At 37.8% G+C, this 22,998-nt stretch overlaps 2 pseudogenes; one reads left to right on the forward strand and one right to left on the reverse strand.

The window, feature by feature from the left end:
- Positions 1–606: 606 nt before the first annotated feature.
- On the reverse strand, positions 607–1,809 carry LOC142839575 (vomeronasal type-1 receptor 90-like; annotated as a pseudogene).
- A 565-nt stretch (positions 1,810–2,374) lies between these two features.
- LOC142839576 (putative vomeronasal receptor-like protein 4) lies at positions 2,375–12,469 on the forward strand (annotated as a pseudogene).
- Positions 12,470–22,998: the final 10,529 nt, after the last annotated feature.

The raw sequence follows: 22,998 nt of genomic DNA on the forward strand, positions 1-22,998 counted from the left end.
AAGATGTGACTGCCTCACAGAAAAAGGTACCAAGTCACATGGCTAACACAGACAAGAGCTGTAGGATAATATAAGATGTAAGAATTAGTTAAAAGGAAGCCTGACTTCCTTGCTCATGTTCTCCTTTCTTCTGCTCCTCATTGGGACCTTGGGAGCTCATTCCGGTGCTCCAATGTGGGTCTCTGTCTCTATCTCCATCCATCTCCAGATGAAGGTTCTATGGTGATATGCAAGATATTCATCAGTATGGCTATGGGTTTGTGGGAGCCTAGCCAGTTTGGATGCTCACCTTCCTAGACCTGGATGGAGGGGGGGGACCTTGGACTTTCCACAGGGAGGGAACCCTGACTTCTCTTTGGACTGGAGAGGGAGGGGAAGAGGAGTGGGGAAGGGGGAGAGGGGTGGGAGGAGGGGGAGAGAAATGGGAGGCTGGGAGGAGACGGGAATTTTTTTCAATAAAAAAAAGCAAAAAAAAAGGAAGCCTGAGCAAATGGGCTGATCAGTTTGTTATTAATGTAGACCTTTGTGGGATTCTTTGGAACTTTACGGCTGCAGAATTACACCCAACTTATCAATGAACAATCTGAAAGCCAGAAGGTCCTGGACCTAGACATTCATCACAAACTTCTGGACACTCAGGGTGTCTGGGTTGTACATTCATAACAGTACTGCAGTGGATGAGATGAAGTCCACCCAATACATGACCACAAATAAAGCCACCAGCAGCAAGATGGTCTGGGTGGCACTTTTCTCAGGAGACGCACTTGGATGGCTGAGGCTGTGAAGATGCTTGCATCTCCTCTGATGTCTGAACAAGATAATCACCATATATACACTTGTGGTCAGCATAACTCCTACAAGAAATATATTCATGGGGCCAGGCTGTGGTGGCACATGTCTTTAATGACAGCACTTAAAAGGCAGGTGGATCTCTGTGAGTTCAAGGCCAGCCAACTGGTCTACAAGAGCTAGTTCCAGGACAGGCTCCAAAAGCTACAGAGAAACCCTGTCTCAAAAAAAAAAAAACAAGAAATAAAAAGAAATACATTTATCCATGGAAGTTGTCACTGTTAAAATCAGTGAGCTGATGATGTAGTTCATGGAGAAGAATGAGCAGAATTTAGTGACCTTCATCTGGTTGGTCTTTCATGTTGGTAAAAGTGCCAGCATAGAAGATTTGGTTGCTGGGGCTGGAGAGATGGCTCAGCGGTTAAGAGCATTGCCTGCTCTTCCAAAGGTCCTGAGTTCAATTCCCAGCAACCACATGGTGGCTCACAACCATCTGTAATGAGGTCTGGTGACCTCTTCTGGCCTGCAGGCATACAAGCAGACAGAATACTGTATAAATAATAAATAAATAAATATTTAAAAAAAAAGAAGAAGAAGATTTGGTTGCTATTAAATGACAAGTTGATAGAGCAAATAAATAAGAAAGCACAAATCATGTAATTTTGTTTATATTTAAATTTTGCCAACAAAGAGGTACTGGAACTGATAGTGACAGCCTGGAACACACTCAGGAGGCAGGTGATACAGATGGAGAGGCCTCTCATCACTCTGTTTGTGTAAAAAAATTGTCTTACATTTGAAGTCATTCTCAACGTTCAGTGACTCAAATATGTCTGTAGCCAAATATTTGCTACAGTGAGGACCAGCACTATGTGGATAAAGGCCAATTGACAGGAGAATATGTCCCTGGGATTAGGTCTGTGACCTAGGTTTATGAAAGTGTAGGGAAAAAAAAGAGAAATATATTGTCCAGGCTCCAAGTCCAGCTTGAAAATTAAGAGCATTCTTCAATAAGGACATTAAGTGGAAAGTGTATTCACTTTAGGAAATGAAAATGAAAAAACTGAAATGAAAAAAAATGAAGTTATGCCCTGGCAATGCTGGCGCATGAATGTACAGCCCATATATGGTGCTGCTGTTGACCTTGTCCATACTGGGTTTCATGGTCTAAGTTGATGAAGATGACTGACCAGGGCTCTTCCTCAAGAGGGCACCAGATCCCAGTACAGATGGCTGTAAAAACCTATTTCAAATATCTGAAAAAAAAATATAGTATTCAGCAAACTTGTGAATCACTGGTCAGTATGTTCATATCAACATTCTGTTTTGCCATTTATTCTTGATTAACCCATATCTTTAATTTTTGAATTTCCACATTAAATATGGCCTATATTTCTATATGCCCAACATATCTCCTGAACATACAGAATACTGAACATAATAAATGCATTATCAGGCACATCTTATACAGAACTCCCACTTTATGTGCCTGTAATACACCTAGACCTAATGCCTTAGAAATTCAATCATACTGATTTGACTTACATTGTATAGTAAGTCCTGAAAGCAGTAGTGATGAGAACAGATGAGCACAATAATATTTGTACAACTGATTAAAAATTATGTTGATCTGGGGAAAAAGTCACAAAAGAAATCCAAAAGATTGAGGTGAGTCAATCTCATATTCTATCATTTTAATAAGCTCCATTCTACAACTATCCATTTGTTCTTAAAAAGCTTGATCTAGTAGAGGACTAGATTCAGCCCAACTGTCAGAGCCGAACATATGATTTCTCACCTACAGACATTTGCAGTAGTTTCAAAGCCATGTTCATTTTTTCTTTAAGTTCTAGCATACAAGCTGGGGAGATGACACAGTGGTTCAGAGCATGTTTTACTCTTGCAAATAACCTGGGCTAGATTCCCAGCAATGACATGGTGGCTCATAACCATCTCTAACTACAGTTATATTGAATCTGTAGCCTTCTCTGATATTGAAAGCAAGAGGTGCATAGATATACATGTAGGAATCATATATATATGATATATATGTATACATATATATATGTAAAATCAAATAAGTAAATCTTAAAGAAAAAAACAAAAAATGAAAGTATGTTATCAGATTTTATAGGGATAATGATTATTTCAAGGCTTGGTCTCTAAACTGTCCCCAGATAGATCCTTGGACAGCTGAGGAGAGGGAGCCTGAAATGGCCCTATCCTATAGCCATACTGATGAATATCTTGCATATCACCATAAAAACTTCATCTGGCGATGGATGAAACTAGAGACAGAGACCCACATTGGAACACTGGACTGAGCTCCTACTTTCCAAACGAGGACCAGAAGGAGGAAGAACATGAGCAAGGAAGTTAGGACTGCGAGGGGTGCGCCCACCTACTGAGATGGTGGGGCTGATCTAATGGGAGTTCACCAAGGCCAGCTGGATGATGGAGCATGTGATCAAACCGGACTCCCTGAACATGGCTGACAAGGAGGGCTGATTGAGAAGCCAAGGACAATGGCACTGGGTTTTGATCCTACAGCATGTACTGGCTTTGTGGGAGCCTACTCGGTTTGGATGCTCACCTTTCTAGACCTGGATGGAGTTGGGAGGGCCTTTGACTTCCCACAGGGCAGGGAATCCTGACTGCTCTTTGGACTGGAGAGGGAGGGGGAGGGGGTTGAGGGAAAGGGAGGGAAATGGGAGGAGGGGAGGAGGTGAAAATTTTTAATAAAATTAAAAAAAAGAACTCAAGAAATTAGGAATCAAAATTCTAAATAACCCATTTAAAGTATGGAGTATAGAACTAAACAGAGAATTCTCAATAGAAGAATCTCAATTGGCTAAAAGACTCTTAAGGAAAGGTTCAGCATCCTTTTTAATTGGGGAAATGCAAATCAAAACAACTCTGAGATACCAACTTGCACCTGTCAGAATGGCTAGGATCAAAAACACCAATAATATCTTATGCTGGAGAGAATGAGTGATGATGGGAGCACTCCTCCACTACTGATGGGAATGCAAACTTGTACAACCATGTTGGAATTTAGTATGGCAGTTTCTCAGATAATTGGGAATCAATCTACCTCAGGATCCAGCAATTCCACTCTTGGGCATATACCCCAAAGATGCTTAATCATAATGCGAATGCATTTGTTCAGGATATTCATAGCAGCATTATTTGTAATAGCCAGAACCTGGAAGAAAACTAGATGTTTCTCAATCGAAGAATTTATAAAGAAAATGTAGCACATTTACACATTAGGGTACTACTCAGTGGTAAAAAAAAAATGACATCTTGAATTTTCCATGCAAATGGATGGAGCCAGATAGCACCATCCTGAGTGAAGTAATGCAGACCCAAAAAGATGAATATAATCTGTACTCACTCATAAGTGGATACTAGCTTTAAACAAAGGATATTGAACCTCTATTCATGATCCTAGAGAAGCTAAGTAACAAGGTGGACCTTAAGAAAAACATATATAGATCCACCTGGCAAGTTGAAATAGACAAGGTCAACTGACAAAACTGGGAATATAGGGATTGGGGAGAAAAGAGGGTAGAAAATAATGAGATGGGGAAAGGAGGAGGGGCAAGAAAAACTTGATGGAACAGGATAGTTGAAATAGAGGAATGAAAGAAATCAGAGATGAGAGCAAGGATAGAGATATCTTTTTTTTGGGGGGGGGGGTTGAGATAGGGTTTCTCTGTAGTTTTTTGGTTCCTGTCCTGGAACTAGCTAAAGACCAGGCTGGCCTCCAACTCACAGAGATCCGCCTGCCTCTGCCTCCCGAGTGCTGGGATTAAAGGCGTGCGCCACCACCGCCCGGCTCGAGAGATATCTTGATTGAGGGAAGCATTATAGGGCTATCGGAAACCTGGCCCTAGAGAAATACCCAGGAATCTACAGGGATGATCCCAGCTTAGACCCTAAGCAATAGAGGAGAGGGAGCCCAAACTGGCCTTGCCCTGTAGTCAGATTTATGAATACCTTAAATATCACAATAGAACATAAAACATCCAGCAACTGATGGAAACAGAGGCAGAGACCCGCATTGGAGCAATAGGATGAGCTCTCAAAGTCTAGTTGAAGAGTGAAAGAAATGAGAATATGAGCAATGAGGTCAAGACCATGATGGGTTCATCCAATGAAACAATGTATTTGAGCTAATGGCAGCTCATCAACACCAGCCAGACTGTGAAGAATCAAGCATAGGACCAAACTAGCCCCTCTGAATGTGGTTGACAGTTGCATGACTGGGGCAGACTGAGGGGCCACTGGTAGTGGCACCAGGATTTATCTCTATTGATTGTACAGGCTGTTGGGGAACCTATTCTCTTTGGATGGATACCTTGCTTAGCCTAGATATAGCAGGAAGGGCCTTGGACCTGCCCCAAAGCAATCTGTCTTGCCCTCTCAGAAGAGTGGAAGAGGGTGGAATGGAGAACTATGTGGAAAGGAATGGGATAAAAGGAGGGAGTGGGAACTTGGATTGCTATGCATATTTAAAAAGATAGTTTGTTTTCTTTTTTCAAAATAAATAAATAAAATATCTCTCACTGCTAATGAAAAGCTTACTCAATATTAGATCAGTAGCAGTATAACAATGTACAACTTAGAAAACTGAAAATATTGAAAATTAATTCATTTTAATTAAAACACTCAAACTCCTACTGAAAATGACTCAGTTTACATTTTTGTAAAGATAACGTTAAGAGAATTATAATGTTTCTTTTCTTTATAAAAATAAGAAAGAAAGAATTTAATGAATAAGCGAAATAGGATTCTAGATACTCTTGAGATAACCAAAAAAATCTACTTTGTTAGAAATTATTACATCCATTTACCCACAAATTTCAAGATGTATTGAGTAGGGTGCCCCAGACCAAGAAAAAAATATAATGTCTATTTACTCATAGATGGCTTTTAGTAATAGAGTGAAGAAAAAACAGCCTGCAGTTCACAGCCCCGGAGAACCTACATGGAAAGGGGGGCACTAGGAGAGGCATACATGAATCTACATAAAAAGGTGAGGACTGGATCTCCTGAGTGGATTGGGAGCATGGGGGCCATGAGAGAGAGTGGGAGGGGGACAGAGGGAGGAGAGTGGAGAGGAATGTATAACTCAATAAAAACATTAAAAAATGTTTGAATTTTGGCAAAAAAGAAATTATTACAATAAAATAAATCTATGAAAAATTTTAGTCTTATTAATATAATGTTAAGACCATCTTACATTTTACTAACCCATATAGTAAAGCTCTCCAAAGAATTCCTAAGTGTACGCAAACTTAACAGAACAGAAAATCACTGATAAACACTAAATTAGTTAATATTTGTTGCATAGTCCTGGTGAAGTTTCATATAAATCAATGTGTATGTTTGAGAAAAGAAGAAAACTATAATTTAAGTGCATCTTAATATTATAAATGTACTCCCGCAAACAAATGAGTGTGTGTTCTTTGTGTTCCATTCTCTAAGTCATTTCAGGTGTTTTGTGAGTGGGTTGGAAATTTAATACAGGTACCATTAGCTATAAGGAACCATGTTTCAGAATTATAAAAGTACATACTGAGGAAACTTCATAGCCAGATATGTTCATTAAAATACTCCATTTGAGGTCACTTTTTACAGAGATATGAATGCACATTTATTCTAAAGCGAGATAGATTTCATTATATTTTAATTCAATATATAATATATTGAACAGCTTCACCCTATTAACCTTTCCTGTCTCTCTATCCATACTTCTGCTAGGCCCTGTCCTCTTTCCAAAAAAACTGCCTTCTACTGACACATACGTTACAATCATAGGTCATAGCAAGTGAAATCTATGCTCTTTTACAAATCATTACACTGATATTTTATGTCTGCAGGCATCTGTTATGTTTGCTATTGATACACTAAGGTTCAACAATTAATTCTAAACAGAGAATTCTCTAATCACTTAATTACAGAAAACTCTGCTTCATAATACCACTTACAGCTCTCACTGTTAATGACGAGAAAAAGAAATGCTCACCAGGCTGGATCTTTGATAAACAACCATAAGTAATGAGGCCCCAATGAAGTAGTTATAAGGAATAAATGTCATCAGTTCTCTCTAGACCCATAATTATCATGTCACCTTAAAAGGGGAAGTTCTGAGCTTGGGGTTGTTAGAAAGTGGTACCATTAACTGGAAGAGTAAACTTCCCTCATTACAGGACAACAATAGAGAAGGAGCAGCTGAGCTCTGGGTTTCCCAAGTGTGAGTTATTCTCCCCAAGCCATATCTGTCCATGTGGATTGGTTCATCCCAGTCCTTCTGGAAAAACTAAAGTAAAAATAGCACCACATTCAAAAGAAGTAGGAAAATATTTCAGTTCCTCAAAGAATTCTTCCTGTTTCCAAAATATTCCTTAATAGTCTCCATACTTACTTGACAGTAGCTTCAGGACCTCACCAAGAAATTAAAAACACTTTCCATACACACGGGAAAAGTAATCTTTCTTACAGGCAGCACAGACATGAGGTGATGTAATCAGCAGATAGTGAGCTTTGGGGTGAGGATGTAAGTCAGTTGGAAGAGTGCATAACTAGACATTGTTGTTTATGTGGGATACCAAGGAGAAATCAAATCTTCATGTTCTTTGCATAGCTGATTGAGAAGAATCCCAAGTCAATGACAAACACAAGACCTTCAAGAAGATCTTAGAAGAAAATTGTCCCATAATAGAGGAGGGTCTATGTGTTACTTTCATCGGTTAATAAAGAAACTGCCTTGGCCCTGATAGGACAGAAAATTAGTTAGGTGGAGTAGACAGAACAGAATGCTGGGAGAAAGAAGCAGATTCAAGCAGACACCATGCCTCTCTTCTCCAAGATGGATGCAGGTTAAGATCCTTCCTGGTAAGGTACCACCTCGTGGTGCTACACAGATTGTTAGAAATGGGTTAAGCAAGATGTGAGAATTAGCCAGTAAGAGGCTAGAGCTAATGGGCCAAGCAGTGTTTAAAAGAATACAGTTTCCGTGGAATTATTTCGGGTGTATAGCTAGCCATGTGGGAGCGGGCAGTGGGAAGCGGCCCACTGCTCCTCACTACAGTCCCAAACTAAAGAAAGTCTCACCCATACATATAAAATAAAGTACATAGAACACATTAAAGATAAGACCAGAAGAGAAAACTTCCGTGATCTCTCATATTTAAAATACTAAGGAGACAAAACAATAAAGGCGCATTGAAAGTTGCAAAAGAAAAACTACAAATCATGAGTAAAGAAAACCTTTCAAAGAACAATTGATTTCTCAAGGAAAGCTTTCAAAGCCTGTAGAAACTGGAATAATATAACCCAAGTCCTAAATGACAGCCAACCTCAAATAATATGCCCAGCAAAACTGCTGCCATGATTGAAGGAAAAGGAACAATTTTACAAACATTTACAGCCTAAAAATAATTTATATTCAACAAACCAAACCTAAGGTAATACAGGAAGTTTTATTTTGGGGTATGGATGATTAAGCAAAACAGAGAGACTTTCAAAGGAACAAGAGCCATAATTATTAAACCATAAAGATCTGGTGTGGGAGGTCCTTCTGTCTATGTATTGCTTTTATTTGATTAATGAATAAATAAACTGCTTTGGCCTATAGCTAGGCAGTGAAAGCTGAACTGAATTCTGGGAGAAAGAAAACAGAGTCGGGAGAAGCCATGTGGCCCCATCAGGGACAGATGCCAGGGACAGAACCTTACCCAGTAAGCCACAGTCACAGCCACATGGTGATACACAGATTAATGGAGATGGGTTAGTCTAGGATATAAGAGTTGGCCAGAAATATGCTTAAGCTATTGACCAAACAGTATTGCAAATAATATGGTTTCTGTGTGATTATTTCTGGGCTGAGCAGCTGGGAACAAAAAAAAGCAGCCTCCTACTACAAAGACCACTGAGAACACAACAAAAATCAACAACATGATGACCAGAACTAGCACACACATTTCAGTAACAATTCAAGCACAAATGGCCTCAATTCTCCACTCAAAAGACAGAGAGTTACTGAATGGATTAAGAAACAAAATCTATTTCTTGCCAACAAGAAAAAGATCTAACTATGGAGACAGGTACCACCTTAGAGTAAATGGATAGACAAAAGTACTCCAATCAAATGTAACCAGAACAAAATGAGGCATCACCATCCAAACACCTACAATAATAGACTTGGAACTAAAACTGATCAACAGAAATAAAGAAAGAAACTGCTTTCTGATCAAGGGAGCAGTTAACCAAGAAGACATTGCTGCCCTAAACATATGTACACAAAAGTAAGACGATTTTTTTAAAAAATCTGTTTTAAAAGACACAGATTAACACCAATCCATTAAGAGTAGGTGAATTTAATATCCAATAGACAGGATTTTGCAAAGAAAAATATACAGAGAAACAATCAAAATTAATTGACTTCACATATCAAACGGACTTTAAAATGCTTACAGAACAGTCTATGCAAATATGAAATAATACAATTTTACTCTGCATTATAAAGAAAATTTTCTAAAACAGACCATATATTTAAATGCAAAGCAAATCATTACAAATGAAAATGGTTGAACATATGTCCTTGTAGCATGATTGAGCATCTTTTAGGTATATGCCCAAGGGTGGTATTGTGGGTCTTAAGGTAGGTTGATTCCCAGTTTTCTGAGAAATCACCATACTGATTTCCAGAGTGGTTGTACAAGTTCGCACTCCCACCAGCAATGAAGAGTGCTCCTCTTACTCTACATCCACTCTAGCATAAGCTATCATTGTTGTTTTTGGTCCTCCCTCAACTGCTGTAGTTGGCTAGTGGAATGGGGAAGAGTCTTTCCTTCGCCACATGACAGGCTTGACTTGCTCTCCCATTCTCATGCCCATGCACATAAGGTCATCTCTATTGTGATGTCAGGGGGAGCTTTAGGCCTCTCTCTCCTCAGTGCTTCAGTAGGTGTTCTTTCTCCATAGTGTTGCAGTCAGTGAGGGGCAAGATCAATTCTATACAGCCCAATCCTCTAGGGCTTTGGTGGAATCCGGAGCCATGGATGACAACACAAACCATGTATGCACCGAGCCATGAACCTAGATATGGTTCCTGCAGCAAAACAGGCACAGACCTCACCATGGCTCTGGGTGTCAATCAAGCCACATTAGCCTGTTCCTGCCCACTTTCACCTCTTCAGGTATGCCTCTGTCCACAGCACATGAAACATTATACCTCTCGCTTTCATATCATACCATACATTTGCTCACCATAATAGTACCCATTTGCCAGGCACCACAGGCAGCAGGTGAATCTGGTTTTCTCCTTGGAGCCTGTGGAAAGTCACCATGAGCATGCATGTGGATCTTCTTGTTGTCCATCAACAACCAGGCCACACACAGGTCCAGAATGAACTGCCCTGGGCTCTGATGAGGAAGCATGATCCTGCTCACCACCATGATGTTTAAATTTCATTTTATTTCAGAAACATACTTGATATAACTCTCAGTTTTCACTCAAGTGCAGTTTCATGTACTCATGACAGCAGTCCCAGCACACAATATGCTATTGATGTATTCTTAGTCCAGGTAGTCATATCACACACACACACACACACACACACTTCCAGTGAACATTTTCATGTCTTTCCCACACTTACACCATGTGACCTGTGATCAAGCTCTGGGTCTGACTGCTTCCTCACAGGCTCTGCAGTGACACTGCTGCTGCTGCTTCATCACAGGGGAAAAATGAAAAAAAAATAATGTTTGTCTTGATAGCTGTGTGTTTGTTCTTTAAACCAGAAGTAGAGTTCACTGAAGTTTTAAATGGTTGAGAAATAAACTGGGAGACATCTAGGAGCATTTATAACAATAATGGGTATAAAATTAATAGGGTGTGGAAAGTACACTAATGAACTCCAACTGTATCATTGTTTTTAATCCCAGATTCTGGGGTGGTGAGTTCATTGAAAAAAGAAAATAAAAATAGATGAATTGAGATAGATATACCACTGATTATGGGATTATCATGAATTATCAACTGTGAATTAGAATTATGAATGAAAACATGAATAGTTTTAAAATGGAGCTTATTAAAATTATGGAATATGGGATTGACTCACCTCACTCTTTCGGATTTCTTTTGTGATTTTTTCCCCTAGATCAAGATAATTTTCAATCATTTGTGTAAATATGATTAATATTCTATGCTCATCCCTACTGTTTTCAGGGTTAACTATAAAATAAAGCAATGTAAGTCAAATCAGTAAGATTGAGCTTTCAAGACATGAAGCCTAGGTGCAATACAGGCACATAAAGTGTGCATCCTGTATAGGATGAGGCTAAGAGTGGAATTATTATGAACAATATGCTGTATATCCATGACATATATTGAGTGTATATAGAAACATAGGCCATGTCTAATGTGGAACTTCAAAAATTAAAGAGATGGGTTATTCAAGAATAAGTAGGTAAAACAGAAAGGTGATAGACACACTAAGTGAGTCACAAGTTTGAGGAATACACTATTATTTTCTTCAGATATAGAAAATAAGATTCTACAACCATTTGCAATGGAATCTGGTGCCCTCTTGAGGAAGAGACCTGATTAGTCGTCCTCATAAACTTAGACCATGAAACTTAATATTGACAAGGATAACAGAACCAACATATATGGGCTATCCATGCATGCGTCAGCATTGCCAGGGCATAAATTTCATTTTCTCATTTTACATTTTTAAGGTGAATACACTTTCCACTTATGTCCTCATTAAAGATTGTTCTTTAATTTCCAAACTGAACTTGGAGTCCTAGCCAATATGTTTCTCCATTTTTTCTACACTTTCATAATTCTATGTCACAGACCTAAGCCCATGGACATGATCTCCTGTCAACTAACCTTCATTCACACACTGCTGCTCCTCACTGGAATGGATATTTGGATTTGGGACATATCAGAGTCACTGAATATTGAGAATAACTTCAAATGTAAGACAACTTATTACATAAGCAGGGTGATGAGAGGCCTCTCCATCTGCATCACCTGCCTCCTGAGTGTGTTCCAGGCTGTCACTAGCAGTCCAGTACATCTTTGTTGGAAAAATTTAAATATAAACAAAAATATACGATTAATGTTTTCTTATTTATTTGGTCTTTCAACTTGTCAGTCAGTAGCAACTGAATCTCTTACCAATGTGAGTGTGACCGATGAGATAAAGGTCATTAAATTTGTTCCCTCTTCCCCATGAACTACATCATCAGGGCACTGATTTTAACAGTGACAACCTCCATGGATATATCTTGTAGGAGTTATGCTGGTCACAAGTGCATACAAGGTGACTATTTTGTTCAGACATCAGATACAACACAAGCATCTTTACAGCCTCAGCCACCTGAGAGCATCTCCTGCGAAAAGGGCCACCCAGATCATCTTGCTGCTGGTGGCTTTCTTTGTGGTCACGTACTGGGTGAACTTCATCATCTCATCCACTGCAGTCCTGTTATGGATGTACGACCCAGTCATCCCTAACATAAATTTGTGATGACTATCTATCCCACAATTACTCCTTTGATACAAATCAATTCTAATTAAAGAATAATCAATATTCTGAAAACATGTAGTCTGTTTGCTACCAGATTTTTTAAAAGGATAATTTTTCTCATTTTTTAATAAAATGATTCATATATTGTTTTTTCTATTAATGAGTATTATATCAGCTTGTACATATGTGTGAATTGCTGGTCCTCACAAGGTCAGAAGAAACCATTGCCCCACCTCCTTATAACTGATCATATAGATGGTTTAAAGGCATCACTCAGGTGCAGGTGCAGCTAATTTTTCCAAACCCATATTTTCCCTAAACCCTTTCAATTAGCAAATCAAGTTTCTTCATATCTTAAATAAAATTTTTGTTATTACACATGCACATTCTTGTGACATTTCTGCTGCCAAGTGCTGTTGATTTCTTTAAGTTCACTGTATAGCATAAGCTGAAATTTCCACAGGAATTCTCTTTCTCTCTCCTCTTTACTTTATATCATAAATGTTCCCGGATGCTGAGGTTATTCAAAAAAAGGCTTCTTGCTGTTGCTGACTTTTTATGTTTTTCTTTTGAAGGAAATTTAATCTACTCTCAGTCCTCAAAAGTAGTTTTAATGTCCTCTTGTGGCTTTAATTCTCTTACTAAGTATAGTTTATCTGGATCCATTAAAATTTTGCAAATTTAAATTTTCCCTTTTTACCACAGTTACTTAATGGGCCTTATATGAAAATTCCATGTGCCTTTGTATTTGTACTTCAGCAATACTTACTGACATGTTAGTGGTAAAACAAAAATTGTTTATATATACATAATGTACAGTGTATTTTTATGTATGTGTGTATGTTTGCATGTTTGTGTGCACAGAAGAAAGATGTGTGTGCATGTGTACATGCAGGCCAGGAGACAACATTGGCTGTTTTTCTTCAGAAGCTTTTCACCTTGGTTTTGATAGTGTCTCTCAGTGACCTGGGGATTGCCAAGTAAGACAAGATGATAGTCCCAGGCATTCTCCTGTCTCTGCCTTTCCAGCTCTGGGATTCCAAATGTGCAACACCGCACTCCACTTTCTTATTTGTAATAAAAAAACAATTTTTTTCATACAGTATATCCTGAATAGAGTTTTGTGGTTTGGGGTTTGCATGTGCACTCCCTCTGTCTTCCCCCTGCCATGCTCCCAGCCAGCCAGGAGTCCACCGTCTATTAAATTTGGGCATTTAATTTGGTTTAATTTGGTGTGATTGGATTCCTTTGCAATGGCTGAAAGGCTCTGTTAGAAAATAATTTTAATAGAAAGCTGCTAATAGGGAGTGGAACTAGCCCAACTGAGAGAAGTGTGAAGTGATTTTGATCTTAGCCATTCTGACCATTCTGGTGTAAGATGGTAGCTCAGAGTCATTTTGATTTGCATTTCCCTGATGATTAAGGATGTTGAGCAATTCCTTAAATGTCTTTAGGCCGTTTGAGATTTTTATGTTGAAAATTCTCTGTTTAGATCTGTACCCCATTTTTTCATTGGATTATTTTGTAATTAATTAGTTTCAAATTTCTAGTTTCTCGATTTCTTTATATATTTTGGACATCAGCCCTCTGGCTGATGTGGGATTGGTGAAGATCTTTTCTCATTCTGTAGACTGTCATTTTGTCTTATTTATGGTGTCCTTTGCTTTTCAGAGGTTTTCGTTTCAGTAGGTCCTATTTATTGATTGATGTTTATAGTGTCTATGCTGCTGGTTTTATATTTAGGAAGTGGTCTCCTACGCCAATGCCATCAAGGCAACCTCCTACTTTCTTTTCAGCAAGTTCACTGCACTGGGATTTATGTTGAGGTATTTGATTTTTCTCTTCTTTTAAATTCTTTTTATTGATTTTATTGAGCCATACATTTTTCTCTGCTGGCCTCACTTCACCTCCTCTCCCCTTCTACCCTGTCTTGAACTTGCATTTTGTACGTAATGATCGGTATGAATATATTCATCTTGTTCTACATGATGACATCCAGTTATACCAGCACTACTTGTTGAAGATGTTCTTTTTTCCATTTTACAGTTTTAGTTTCTGTGTCAAAAATCACATGTTGATAAGCACATGATTTAATGTCAGGGTCTTCAATTTGATTCTGTTGGTCCATGTTTCTGTTTTTATGCCAAAACCAAGATGCTTTTTATGACTATGTTTCTATAGTAGAGCCTGAAGTAAGGGATGATGGTGCATCCAGAATTTCCTGTATTATACAGGATTGTTTTAGCTATCCTGTGCTTTTTGTTTTTCCATATGAAGTTAAGTATTGTTCTTTTGTGGTCTGTGTAGAATTATCTTGAGATTTTGAGGGTGATTACATTGAAGCAGTAGATTGCTTTTGGTAAGATTGTCATATTTTTTTTGTTTATCCTACCTACCCCAGAGCATAGGAGAGCTTTCCATTTTCTGATATCTTTTCACTTTTCTTTTTCAAGTCTTAAAGTTCTTGTCCTTCCCTTGTTTGGTTAGAGTTAGCCCAAAGTATTTTTTATTATTTTTGAATATTGTAAAAGGTAAAGTTTCTCTGATTTCTTTCTTAGCCCATTTATTATTTGAATACAGGAGGGATACTGATCTTGCTCCTGCTACATTACTTAAGGCTATTATGAGCTGTATGGGTTCTGTGGTAGAATTCTTGGGGTCATTTATGTATACTATCATATCATCTACAAATAACAAAAGTTTGATTTTTTTTCCAAGTTGTATCCCCTTGATCATCTTTTGTTTTCTTCTTGCTCTAGCTAGAACTTTGAGTACTATATTGAATAGGTATGAAGAAAGTCAACCACCCTGTTTTGTTCCCGATTTTATTGAAATAGCTTTGGGTTTCTCTCCATTTAATTTGATCTTGCACTCTGTTAAGTTGTAACAAGTTACTTGAGTGTGAATCTAAGTGTGTTAAAGGGACAATTTATTTTTCACCTATATTACATAAAATGTTTAATCATGATATGGAAAACATGTTGCTTTTTTTAAAACTTGTATTCATTTTAATCATTCACTTGGAAAACAGAATAAAATCACATTGTAATTTCCATATTGCCCCCCCCCAAAATTGCTGAGGCATATAAGCTGTAACAGGAGAAATAGAGAGAATGGGGAGGAAAGGGTCAAGAAAAAGAGATTTAGGAGGAAAACATCAAGAAAGACAGAAAGAACATTTCTGTATAGAGATAAGAATACAGACTATAAGAGAAGAATAAAGAAAAGGTCTGAAGGAAAATTATCAAGAGAGTGTGAGTCTTTTTCCCTTACCCCCTCAGATTAAAAAAAAAAAGTCTTGTGCTGACTTTGTGGATTTCCTTTGAGCTCCAAACTTCTAGAAGCTGTACTCTCCCTCCCCAGGCAATGGAATGTATCCCATATTTTGGTTTGTTGATATCTAATTTCTTGTGTTCTTTATATGTTTTTGAAATCAGTCCTATGTTAGATATGGGGTTGCTGAAGGTCATTTGCCATTCTGTAGACTGCTGTGTTTTCTTATTGATGGTCTCCTTTGCATACCAGAAACTTTGCAATTTCATGACATCCCATTTATTAACTTTCAGTTTTAGTGTCTTGCTACTGATGTTCTGTTCAGGAAGTTATTTCCTGTGCCAATGCATTCGAGGCTGTATCCAACTTCCTCTTCTATGAGGATCAAAGTATTGGGAGTTATGTTGAGGTCTTTGATCCACTTGGATTTGAGTTTAGAATAGCTATGGATCAATTTGCATCCTTTTACATGCAGACATTCAGATAGACCAGCACCATTTGTTGAAGATGCTTTTTCTTTTATCCATTGTATAATTTTGGCCCCTTTTTCAAAAATCAGGTATAGATAAGAATGTAGATTCATGTCTAGGTCTGTCTTTCAATTCCGTCGATTCACCTGTTTTTATGCCAATACCATTTGGTTTTTATTACTATAGCATGAAATCAGGGATAGGGACACTTCTGGAAGTTCTTTTGTTGTATAAGATTGTTTTAGCATTCCTGGAGTTTTTTTGTTGTTGTTTTTCCATATGAAGTTGAATATTGTTCTTTCAAGTTCTGAAAAGAACTGTGTTGGAATTTTAATGGAGATTGCATTGAATCTGTAGATTGCTTTTGGTAAGATGGCCATTTTTCCTGTGTGAATCCTACCGATCCACATGCATGGGAGATCTTCCCATCTTCTGATATCTTCTTCAATTTCTTTCTTCAAAATCTTCAAGTTTTTGTCATACAGATCTTTTACTTACTTGGTTAGAGTTAGACAAAGATATTTTATATTATTTGAGGCTATTGTAAAGGGTTTTGATTCTCTGATTTCATTATCAACCCCTTTATCATTTGTATATAGGAAAGCTACATTTTTTTCCTTTGAGTTAATATTGTATTCAACTACTTTACTAATGGGGTTTATCAGCTGTGGGAGTTCTTTGGTGGACTTTTTGGGATCTCTTATGAATAGTATCACATCATCTGCAGATAGTGATACTGTGACTTCTTCATTTCCAATTTGTTTTCCCTTGATTTCTTTTAGTTGTCTTACTGTTCTAGCTAGAACTTTAAGTACATATATTGAATATGTATGGAAAATTGGGTGACCTTGTTCTGTTCCTGATTTTAGTTGAATTGTTTTGAGTTTCTCTTCATTTAATTTGATGTTGGCAATGGGCTTTCAGTATATGCTTTCATTATGTCGAAGTATGTTCCTTGTATTCCTGATTTCTTCAAAGTTTTTATCATGAAGGGGTGTTGGATTGTGTCAAAGGCCTTTTCAGTGTCTAATTAGAGGATCGTGTGGGTTTTTTTCCTTCTGTTACACTGACAGATTTTTGTACATTGAATCATCCCTGTTTATCTGGGATAAAGCCTACTTGGTCATGGTGAATGGTCTTTTTTTTTTTTACTTTAATTATGTCTACTTTTTTTATACAGCACCTAATGTGACAATCTAACACCAAGTTAAAGCCAAAATTAGATAACAATGTGTAATCTTATTTCACCAATCCAGTTTTAATTTTATTATTTTATTAAAAAGATGGCAGGGATGCGTGCTGTGGATAAGGATTGACTCAACTGAAAGAAACAACTGTGCTTACAGCAAGGAAGGCTGCTCTTACCTAGCTACCATGCCTTCTCAGTACTGCTTTGGGGGCCACTTAGACCTAACACCTAGTCCCTGAAACTCATGTGGTCTTGTTACCTGTGTCTAAAGAAGTCTGCCATAGGAACTTGGAAATCTTATAAAATGTAGATGTGTCAGAATAGTGGAAACAATGTTTCTCCTAGTTCATTTTCTAGGGATGACTTTTCTGTTTTTCATAGTAAATGGTAATGAAAGTAGATGTGTTCGTTGTAACCACACTGGAAACAGGGACAGAGATTCACTGTTTCCATCCAGTTCTTGAGTCCTAATGTGAAGTCAAAGTTTAAACGATGGGCCATGGATATGGCTATCTAAGCAGTCCCAGGCAAGGCAAGGCCCCGTCCATCATCACAGGGTCTTTGTTCTCATCCCATGAGATGGTATGACAAGTTGTAAAGCCCATTCCAGCAGATCAGTTCCCTTTCTTTCTTGTGCACCTTCCTTTTCCCAGTACAAGATTCTGGGGAAAATTTGCTAGGAAAGCTCCTAAAATTTACCCTGCAAACAAATACAGTGGGGTGAAGTCTTATCAGGTTATGTGGCCCCACAACCAGAACTAACCTGTGGTAAGTGTAAGTTACTGTAAGTTATCTTAAAAGTCTACATTATTTTCTATCCCCTCCAGCACATTTTCAAATAACCTTGCCCAGATTGCCGCCATGCTTTACGATTGTGAGTTCCCCTTCTGCTTGCTTTCCTCTCCTGCTTGCTTCTTCCCATTCTGTAAACAGTGTCTCTACTCAAACATTTCTGGGAGTCATGCTTCATTGTGATCACTCTTTGGAGTAGGTAACAGTTGGTATCAGTGACTTTTGGAGACATTTAAAATGTTATTTCTAGTTGACAAATACTAGCTACATATGTTCCTGTGCTGCAATGTGATATTTTTAAGCCATTTCTTCCTTTGCTTTAATTGAATCTGTAGACTTGGAGCAATGTCTTTCCCTTTCTCTTCCTTTCCTTCATACTACTCTGGTGTCTGTTTGAAGGTGCTTCCACATTGTTAAACTTAAATTGACACAATCTGAATTCAGTGAATCCTTTATAGAATATAATTTATCCTTAGAGTTAATAATTAGCTGATTAGAAGACTGGTGTTTAAAAAGAACAGTTGTTATTGTGCTGACATATCAAAAGAGAAAATATTTTTATTACATGTTCATTCATGACAAGGCATAAATTAAAATCTCCATTGATTTTCTACCTTTGTAAGATTGTCAGACAAGTTTCTTGAAATTGATTAAAATCATTTTATTCCTAGCATATCTTTATTTAATTTAGTTTCTGATGTGAACTACACACATAAATCAGAGAAGGTATTGCAAATTCATGATGTCATCATTGCAATAGCAAGGAACAGTCTAAAACAGCTTGCCCCCAAGGATGCAAACCAAGAAATAACTCTACATGGTGTACCGAGGGTAACCACAGGTGGATCCTTTTGAGGCCATTCTTTCAGAAATAGTTGATTAGTTTATTCCTTAACTACTGATTTCATTGGATACAGTCATGAGCTAAACCACAGTTACTTGGCTGATCAGAAGTCAGGTTTTACAAAATTAAGCCTTCTTCTTCCTACTTCCATGAAGAAATGAAATGACTATAATTTCAGTAACACACATAGTGATGGAAATATTTCAAACAAAGGCTTGTGATTTATTAAAGGAAATTCACATCTATGGGGGAAATTTGAAAAAGAGTTATTTACAAGCTACATTTTGTTTTATTGCAATGGAAAAATAGTCAAATTTTTGTTTTAACTTCTATGCATCAAATTTCAAATTTATGTTTATAAGGTCAAATACATATAAAACTAGGCTTCCTTAAGTTCAAGCTAAATTCATTTTATGATTTTTATGTTTTTTAATTAATTTTTAAATTTATTTTACATACCAACCACAGTTTCCACTCCCTCTTCTCTTCCCATTCTCTCCCCAACACTTCCCTACTACCCACTCCTGTTCACTCCTCCTCCATCTCCATTTCAAAATGGTAAGTCCTTCCATGGGAGTCAACAAGACATAGCATATCAAGATGAAACAGGACCAAGCTCATCCCTTCTACATCAAGGCTGAGCAGTGCATCCCACCATAAGTAATTGGTTCCAAAAATCCTGCTCATGCACCAAACGCAGGTCCCGTCCCAACTGCTAGAGGCCCTACAAACAGATAAAGCTACACAGCTGTCACCCAAATGCAAGGACCTGGGTTGGTCATATGCAGGCTCCCTAGCTCTTGGTCTAGAGCCCATGAGCTTTTCAAGCTCAGGTCATCTGTCTCTGTGGGTTTCCCGAACATGATCTTGACCCCCCCCATTTCTCCTCCCTCTCTTCAACTGGACTGCTGGAGCTTGACCTAGTGCTTGGTTGTGGATTTCTAAATCAGATGTGGATGATCTTTTTGATGTGTTCTTGTATTTGGTTTGTAGCCTATCTGCTAATACAGATGCATCACCTCACATCTATGCTGTCTGTAAGAAAGATTACCCAAGTGTGTTTGGAGGAGGTAACATTTTCTTTATTTCTTTTCTTCCTATTTATTTAATGGAAGAATGAGTTTATTTGGGCATATGGTTTCACAGGGTTAAGAGTCCATTATGGCAGGAAGGCATGGCAGCAAGAGGCAGGCATGGTGTCAGGAGCAGAAAGTCAGGAGTTTACCTCTGGAAAGATAAGCATAAATCAGAGAGAAGTGGAAAAAGTATAAGTCTTTAAAAAAAATCAAAACCTGCTTCCAGTGGCATGATTGCTTCATAAAGACTGTAACATGAACGGGGCCTGCTTGTTGTTGGGGTTTTATGTCCTGCCCAGTTCCCATTGCTGTTTAGCCCCAAAGAAAATCACACATAGGTCTCCATAAATAATAAGCTGATTGGTCCATTAGCTCTAGCCTCTCATTGGCTTACTCTCACATCTTGATTAACCCATTTTTCTGATCTATGTTAGCCATGTGGCTCAGTACCTTTTTCAGTGGAAGAGATCACATACTGCTGCTTTGGTGGTCTAGGCAGGACTGGGCGGAATCAACTTCCTCCTTCCCAGAATTCTCCTGTTCTCGTTACAACATTTCTAATTCCTGTCTGGTTTTCCCACCTATATTTCCTGCCTGGCCAATCAGTGTTTAATATAACATGATTGACAGATTACAGACAATTCTCCCACACCAAAAGACCACACCTCTTAAACCTCCCATACAACAATGTCAACCAAAACTGTGTTAAAATGCCCAAGACTCTGGGCGGGGGGGGGGGGGACATCTCATTTTAAACTATGACAGGTCTGGTCCAATTTAGATTCTCTGTTGTGTGCCTCATATCTTAGTATTTGTATAGCAACCTTAAAATCTCTGCTTCTAGACTGAGCTCCCAAAGTCCAGTTGAAGAGTGGGAGAAGTGAGAATATAAGCAAAGAGGTCAATATTATGAAGGGTACATCCACTGAAACAGTCTACCTGAGTTAATGGGAATTCACCAACTCCAACCGGACAGGTAAAGAAACAGCATATGTCCAAACTAGTCTATCTGAATGTGGGTGACAACTGGTTGGCTGGGGCAGCCTTCAGGGACACTGGCAGTGACGCCAGGTTTATCCTTCTGCTTTTATTGAATTTTTGGGAACCTATTTACTTTGGAGGGATACCTTACTCAGTCTAGATATAGTAGGGGGAGCCTTGGACCTTCTCCAAAGCAGTGTGCCTTACCTTCTCTGAGGACTGGATGAGGGGTGAGGTGGGGATGTAGGTGGAGGGAATAGGAGGATGGAAGAAGTGGGAACTGGGATTGGTATGTAAAATGAAATAAAGATAGTTTGTTATCTTTAAAAAATAATATTTAAAAAGTGAAAAAATCTATGCTTCAGGATTTATTTTAGATATTGTAGAAAAATTTTGTGAAGATAACACTATAAAGAAATCCCACACTAGCTCAGAATTGAGTATAATAAAGGGTTATTTATTTAAGGGTAGACTCACAGATCACAGTCCTCTGTTCAAATAGGGAACAGCTACCAAATCCAGCAGCTTGAAGAGAGGGGGAGTGTGCATTTTACATAAGCATTTATAATATAATATAATAGGCCACACACATGTGGCTGAAGGATTTCCTATAGCACTTCCCTCTTTTGTTTATATAAGAGAGTTCTAAGCCTAATACAAAATTATATACAATAAACACAAATATCAAGTATAAAAATTAGAATTACAACCAGCATAAACAATATCAAGCAAGAAACATGATAAATGTTTCAATAATTATCCTATCCTAAGGAATATAAATCCTGTATTATAAGTAACTTGGCCAAGTCATGAGAGGAAAGTAACTACAAATATCTAGTCTCCAACCCCATCAAAGACCTAATAAAGGAAATAATACTACTTGAGTAAGCAGGAAGTGCAATCAATCAACTTCCAAAATGTACAACAAATGACAGAGACAACTGGCTATCTGGGTAATCACCCAAAGTCTCATTTGTAACAGTAGAGCAACCAACTTTGGCTAATGCCTAGAGTAACTGACACACCATTTTCAAAGGCAGGAAAATTTTCAAAACCATCTTACCCTGTCTTGGCAAGATTTGACAGTCTTTTTTTTTTGTTTCCTGCTTGTCTTGTCTGGAAATTGTGCATTTGTCAATGATTGATACATGAGCAGTTCCTTGCCCAAAGGCCAATTTTGCCAAGAAGAAAATAAGCTCCAAGTGGAGTGCCTTCAGTTCTCAACATTTTCTCAGGAATAGATTGGTGCTGCCAGGAGCAATCATGTCTCATGTCAACAGAACCCTAAGATATTTAAATGTCATATTCTACAGCTCTTTGAAGTGGTTGAAGATTATCTGTTTATGCATAATGCAACCTCTATGTATCTAAAATAACCTGATTAGTCTAACTATAAAGATGGCAAACATGGATGACTATTGACCTATAATTTTTAATACCTAGGTAGCTTAAAGACTAAGACTTCATATTAGAATATTAAACAATCTTTAAACAACTGTGCAACAAATGAGGACAATGACCTCAAAATGGAAAACAATGTATAAGCATCTTGATCAGAGATAGAAACGTATATTTCAATATGATAAATATATCCTAAATTTTCATCAATAAACAAAATGTCTTAAGCAGAGGTAGAAACATGCATGCCTACAATATGACAAAATAAATTTGCTTAGGCATACAAATATTGTAGACAAAAGTAGGAACATATTCAATATAATTTAAATTTGTATCAGTATACAAGACTCTATAACAATGTAAATTTTCTATAAATAGTAGTTTACAAGTATTCATTCTATTACATACTATTATTATTAGTGTGAGTAAGTTCACAAGAATCTATAATTCCATCCAAATTCCCTCTTTTTTTTCAAAGAGATCCCTGAGCCTACATAATTTTCACCCAAACCCCCAACCCTGTATCAATTATAATCAACCTCTAATTGATGTCTCTAACCCTGAGGACAAATTTTTTTGGGAGAAAGGACATAGAATTCTAGAATTACTTCCAGTTGTCATGAGGCCAATGTTC

This window comes from Microtus pennsylvanicus, chromosome 21 (assembly GCF_037038515.1).
Source record: "Microtus pennsylvanicus isolate mMicPen1 chromosome 21, mMicPen1.hap1, whole genome shotgun sequence".
Lineage (NCBI taxonomy): Eukaryota > Metazoa > Chordata > Mammalia > Rodentia > Cricetidae > Microtus > Microtus pennsylvanicus.